This window comes from Palaemon carinicauda, chromosome 2, assembly GCF_036898095.1.
Source record: "Palaemon carinicauda isolate YSFRI2023 chromosome 2, ASM3689809v2, whole genome shotgun sequence".
NCBI classification, from domain to species: domain Eukaryota; kingdom Metazoa; phylum Arthropoda; class Malacostraca; order Decapoda; family Palaemonidae; genus Palaemon; species Palaemon carinicauda.
Window position 1 is genome coordinate 42,825,706 of NC_090726.1, and position 5,610 is coordinate 42,831,315.

The 5,610-nt window shown below is 35.3% G+C and overlaps 2 protein-coding genes across 3 annotated transcripts in view; one reads left to right on the forward strand and one right to left on the reverse strand.

Moving 5' to 3' along the window:
* The window catches only part of LOC137624290 (heparan sulfate 2-O-sulfotransferase pipe-like), a 337,135-nt gene that overhangs the window by 132,702 nt on the left and 198,823 nt on the right, over positions 1-5,610 (reverse strand). Inside the window, exon 2 of one of the 2 annotated variants that reach the window (XM_068354870.1) lies at positions 2,978-3,027. The exons of the other annotated variant lie outside the window; for it this stretch is intronic. The gene's annotated coding sequence lies outside the window, so the exon portion shown is untranslated. The remainder of the gene's footprint in view (positions 1-2,977; positions 3,028-5,610) is intronic. 2 annotated transcript variants of the gene reach the window in all.
* Positions 1-5,610, forward strand: part of LOC137624300 (probable E3 ubiquitin-protein ligase HECTD2) — a 105,244-nt gene that overhangs the window by 52,955 nt on the left and 46,679 nt on the right.

Consider the following 5,610-nt stretch of genomic DNA (forward strand, 5'->3'; position numbering starts at 1 on the left):
AGAAACAAACACACAAACAGGGGGTAAAACATAACCTCCTTCCAACTTCGTTGGCGGAGGTAATTACATGATCCGCAGCTTGGGAGATCCAGACATCTTACAAAGACCCAAAAAAGCCACATATCTATCAAGAGGACATCGTTTTGATGGCCAGGAACTACTTTTAAGGACCTGGGAGACAAACGCACTTGGGGGACAATGGAACAGAAAGGCCAAGATCAATGACTTGAATCAATCGTCTTAAAATACTTCCAATCACCTTTGAAAACGATAAAGTTCAATGGTTGTGGTGGCCGATGTAGTAACGTCCCTGACTGGTGAACGCCGTGGTAACGTCCCTGACTGGTGAACGCCGTGGTAACGTCCCTGACTGGTGAACGCGGTGGTAACGTCCCTGACTGGTGAACGCCGTGGTAACGTCCCTGACTGGTGAACGCCGTGGTAACGTCCCTGACTGGTGAACGCCGTGGTAACGTCCCTGACTGGTGAACGCCGTGGTAACGACCCTGACTGGTGAACGCGGTGGTAACGTCCCTGACTGGTGAACGCCGTGGTAACGTCCCTGACTGGTGAACGCCGTGGTAACGTCCCTGACTGGTGAACGCCGTGGTAACGTCCCTGACTGGTGAACGCCGTGGTAACGTCCCTGACTGGTGAACGCCGTGGTAACGTCCCTGACTGGTGAACGCCAGACTCGGGTTAGAGTCCCGCTCACACTCGATAGTTCCTTAAGTCGTTACAACCTTACCATCATTCACTATCCTTCTGAGCTAATGATTGGGGGTTTTGGGGGAGCCTATAGGTCTATCTGCTGAGTCATCAGCAGCCATTGCCAGGCCATCCTTGGTCCCAGCTTGGATGGAGAAGGGGCTTGGGCGCTGATCATATGTAGGCTGTATATAATCAGTCTCTAGGGCATTGTTCTGCTCGATTGGGCAATGTTACTGTCCCTTGCCTCTGCCATTCATGAGTGGCCTTTAAACCTTTAAACTTGAGAGGCATACAGAAGAGAGCATACCTTCGCCAGGCCAAATAGTCTTATTTTGTTGTTAACTCCACTGCGTATTTGTACTTCGATGAATTTTCTTCAAAATCTAATTAATTTATACTTGGGTCATACCCCACATTTCCACCGAGTTTCGTTGAAATTGGTTCAGTAATTTTTGAGTAATGTTAACAAATAAAATGAACTAACAAAATATTTGCTATTTACTTAACATTGCGATCATTTTCAAAGTGATGCTGCGTACTTGTACTTTAATGTACTTTATCCAAAATATTACAGATTCATCCTTGGGTCATACCTAACACGCCAACAAAGTTTGGTCATAATCGGTACAGTAGTTTTTTATGTAAAGTTGCTCACAAACAAATAAACTAAGACACAAACGAAACAGACACGGGTGAATACGTACACTTAGCACAATCTTCGATTTCGGAGAAGCCAATAAAAAAACTATCTCTTATACTGTTTTATCACTACAAGCAACCAGTTCACACGACCTTGCCCTTTGACTAGTTGAAACCGGAGCGCAAAATGCTTAGTAGATGAGGCGAACACATTCCGAGAAACAGATGAACTTCAATATTTGGATAATTTCGACTTGCTGCTATATCCGGAACTCGGATCGTTTCGTTGGATTGAATTCCAACAATCCGAATAGTATCATTTCTCGACAATAGATGGCGTTAGGAGGAAAAAGTCTGGAATTAAGACTGTATTATTTTAATCCAAATAGTATGATTTCTCGACAATAGATGGCGTTAGGAGGAAAAGGTTTGGAATTAAGATTGTTTCATTTTATTATTATTATTATTATTATTATTATTATTATTATTATTATTATTATTATTATTATTGTCAAATGCTAAGCTACAACCCTAGTTGGAAAAGCAGGATGCTATAAGCCCAGTGGCTCCAACAGGGAAAATAGCCCAGCGAGGAGAGGAAATAAGGAAAAATAAAATATTTTAAGAATAGTAACAACATTAAAATGAATATTTCCTATATAAACTTTAAAATCTAAAACAAGAGGAAGAGAAACTAGATACATCAGTGTGCCTGAGTGTACCCTCAAGCAAGAGAACTCTAACCAAATAGTATGATTTCTCGACAATAGATGGCGTTAGGAGGAAAAGGACTAAATTGTATGATTTCTCGACAATAGATGGCGTTAGGAGGAAAAGGTCTGGAATTAAGACTATTATTTTAATACAAAGAGTATAATTTCTCGACAATAGATAGCGTTAAGAGGAAAAGGTCTGGAATAAAGACTGTTTTTATTTTAATCCAAATAGTATGATTTCTCGACAATAGATGGCGTTAGGGGGAAAATGTCTAAATAGTATGATTTCTCGACAACAGATGGCGTTAGGAGGAAAAGGACTGGAATTAGACTGTTTTATTCTAATACAAATATTATGATTTCTCGACAATAGATGGCGTTAGGAGGAAAAGGTCTAAATATTATGATTTCTCGACAATAGATGGCGTTAGGAGCAAAAGGTCTGGAATTAGACTGTTTTATTCTAATCCAAATAGTGGCTTCTCGACAATAGAAAACGTCAGGATGAACAAGTTTGGAACTTCGATTTTTTTTTCCTAAATAAATTCATCAGTACTTACTGGTATTGTGAATTAAACTAGACTCGTTTGAAAAATATTAAATATATTTATAAATACTCACTGGTACCCTTAAATTAACTAGACTCTTGTTAAAAACATGTTAAATTAATTCACGAGTAACTTACTGGTATTGTGAAATAAACTTAAGACTCGTTAAAAAATGTTAAATTTATTCATGAGTACTTACTGGTATCGTGAAATAAATTAGACTCGTTTAACAAAATGTTAAATATATTTATCAGTACTTACTGGCACAGTGAAATAGTGTAAATCTTATGACAAATATCATAAGTTAAATAAACAGCAGTATATGAATCATGCAAATTACATTAATTTTTAATTATTACTTACCTTTATGCCGACTGCTCCTAAAGTCCACTTGTAAAACGAAGAACGGTATTCTGTAAAACAGATAAATAAAATATATAAGTATATAAAAGCATATATAAGTATATAAAACATACTTAGCAATTACTCATCTTCATTTCGAAAAATACATTTCTTCTCTTCCTTCACATTTTCCCCTTTTCTGCATTTTAATTGTTCTTTTTTTTATTTAGAGATATACTTATGATATCATTGCTAATATTATCAAATATATTCAATATCAACTACAAGGTTAGGAAGTTCCACAATCTTGTCACAGTTGGAATCAAACTTCTAGAATAGTGTAGCAGCTCATCTAGGAGAAGGACACTCCAAAATCAAACCATTGTTCTCTAGTCTTGGGTAGTGTCATAGCCTCTGTACCATGGTCTTCCACTGTCTTGGGTTAGAGTTCTCTTGCTTGAGGGTACACTCGGGCACACTATTCTATCTAATTTCTCTCCCTCTTGTTTTGTTAAAGTTTTTATAGTTTATTTAGGAGTTATCTATTTTAATGTTGATACTGCTTTTGAAATATTTTATTTTCCCTTGTTTCCGTTCCTCACTAGGCTATTTTCCCTGTTGGGGCCCCTGGGTTTATAGCATCCTGCTTTTCCAACTAAGGTTGTTGCTCAGCAATTAATAATAATAATAATAATAATAATAATAATAATAATAATAATAGTGGATGGAGTTCTTGAGCTTATAGCATCCTGCTTTTCCAACTAGGGTTGTAGCTTGGCTAGTGATAGCTTCATAATAATGATAATAATAATAATAATAATAATAATACTGAGAGCCCCATCATGGAATTAACTGCATACTTAGTAGTTATTGTTGTTGCTGTCACAAAGTGCAAACTTGCCAAAAGACTCATAAACACCATAAGAATGTTTTAAAAAGTTAAATGCCAATCCATGATGAAAAAAGGTAAACTATAGTCCATTTCTTTTAGCGAGACAGATTTGCACCGACTTGCAGCGGTGCCCTTTTAGCTCGGAAAAATTTCCTGATCGCTGATTGGTTGGACAAGACTCGCAGCGGTGCCCTTTTAGCTCGGAAAAGTTTCCTGATCGCTGATTGGTTGGAGAAGACTCGCAGCGGTGCCCTTTTAGCTCGGAAAAGTTTCCTGATCGCTGATTGGTTGGAGAAGACTCGCAGCGGTGCCCTTTTAACTCGGAAAAGTTTCCTGATCGCTGATTGGTTGGAAGAGACTCGCAGCGGTGCCCTTTTAGCTCGGAAAAGTTTCCTGATCGCTGATTGGTTGGACAAGACTCGCAGCGGTGCCCTTTTAGCTCGGAAAAGTTTCCTGATTGCTGATTGGTTGGACAAGACTCGCAGCGGTGCCCTTTTAGCTCGGAAAAGTTTCCTGATCGGTGATTGGTTAGAATTATCTCGTCCAATCAATCAGCGATCAGGAAACTTTTCCGAGCTATAAGGGCACCGCTGCGAGTCGGTGCAAATATGCCTCGCTAAAAGAAATGGACTATAGGTGGGCACTCAGTAGAGCACAGACCTCCGCCGCAGTAGCTTGTTTTTTACCTTAACATGTATCAATTGGCGTGGATTTTCATACACTCAAATATGAACCAAGATTGAAGACTCTGTGACAACGATGTGCAAATTTATAGCTGATTGCGTGAATTGGACATTTTGCTTGACCATGACCTTAACCTTTGACCTTGACTATCCAAGATTTAAAAATTTCAAGCTTTTTACATAACAGTTGATCCCTGTAAGATTCATTGCGATTAGAATCGTGGCCAGGAAGCTGTTCACAAACAAACAAACACACAAATACGGATCGAAAACATAACATCCTTCCGACTTCATTGGCGAAAAAAAAAATAAATAAAAAAAAAAAAAAAAAAAAAACCATCTTCGACCAGCCAACTCTTTTTGGGTCCAATATATTGATCGAGATAAGCGCTTGGTTATTGCGTCGCTAGATAATTGACAAATCATTCAATATATTATTCATAGGAATGAAATTGTCGGAAAATCTCGGGATAAAAACTGTTTTTTATAGTCATCCTTGGGAGCAATCTCTCACACTTTTATTCAATAATTTTCTTTACTACTTATGCATGTTTTTATTATTTCAGTGCTAAATGTATATATACATATATATACATATATATATATATATATACATATATATATAAATATATATATATATATATATATATATATATATATATATATATATGTATGTATATATATGTATGTATATATATTTATATATGTACATATATATGTATATATATATATAATTTATACATACATGTATAGTATATATATATATATATATATATATATATATATATATATATATATATATTTATATATAGATATATATATATATATATGTATATAAATATATATATATATATATATATATATATATATATATATATATATATATATATATATATATATATGTACATATACAAATACACTGCATATATATATATATATATATATATATATATATATATATATATATATATTATGGATATATATAAACAAATACATATATATATATATATATACAGTATATATATATATATTAGATTTTTACAAGATGAATTTATTCGTTAGTATTATTAAAAAAAAAT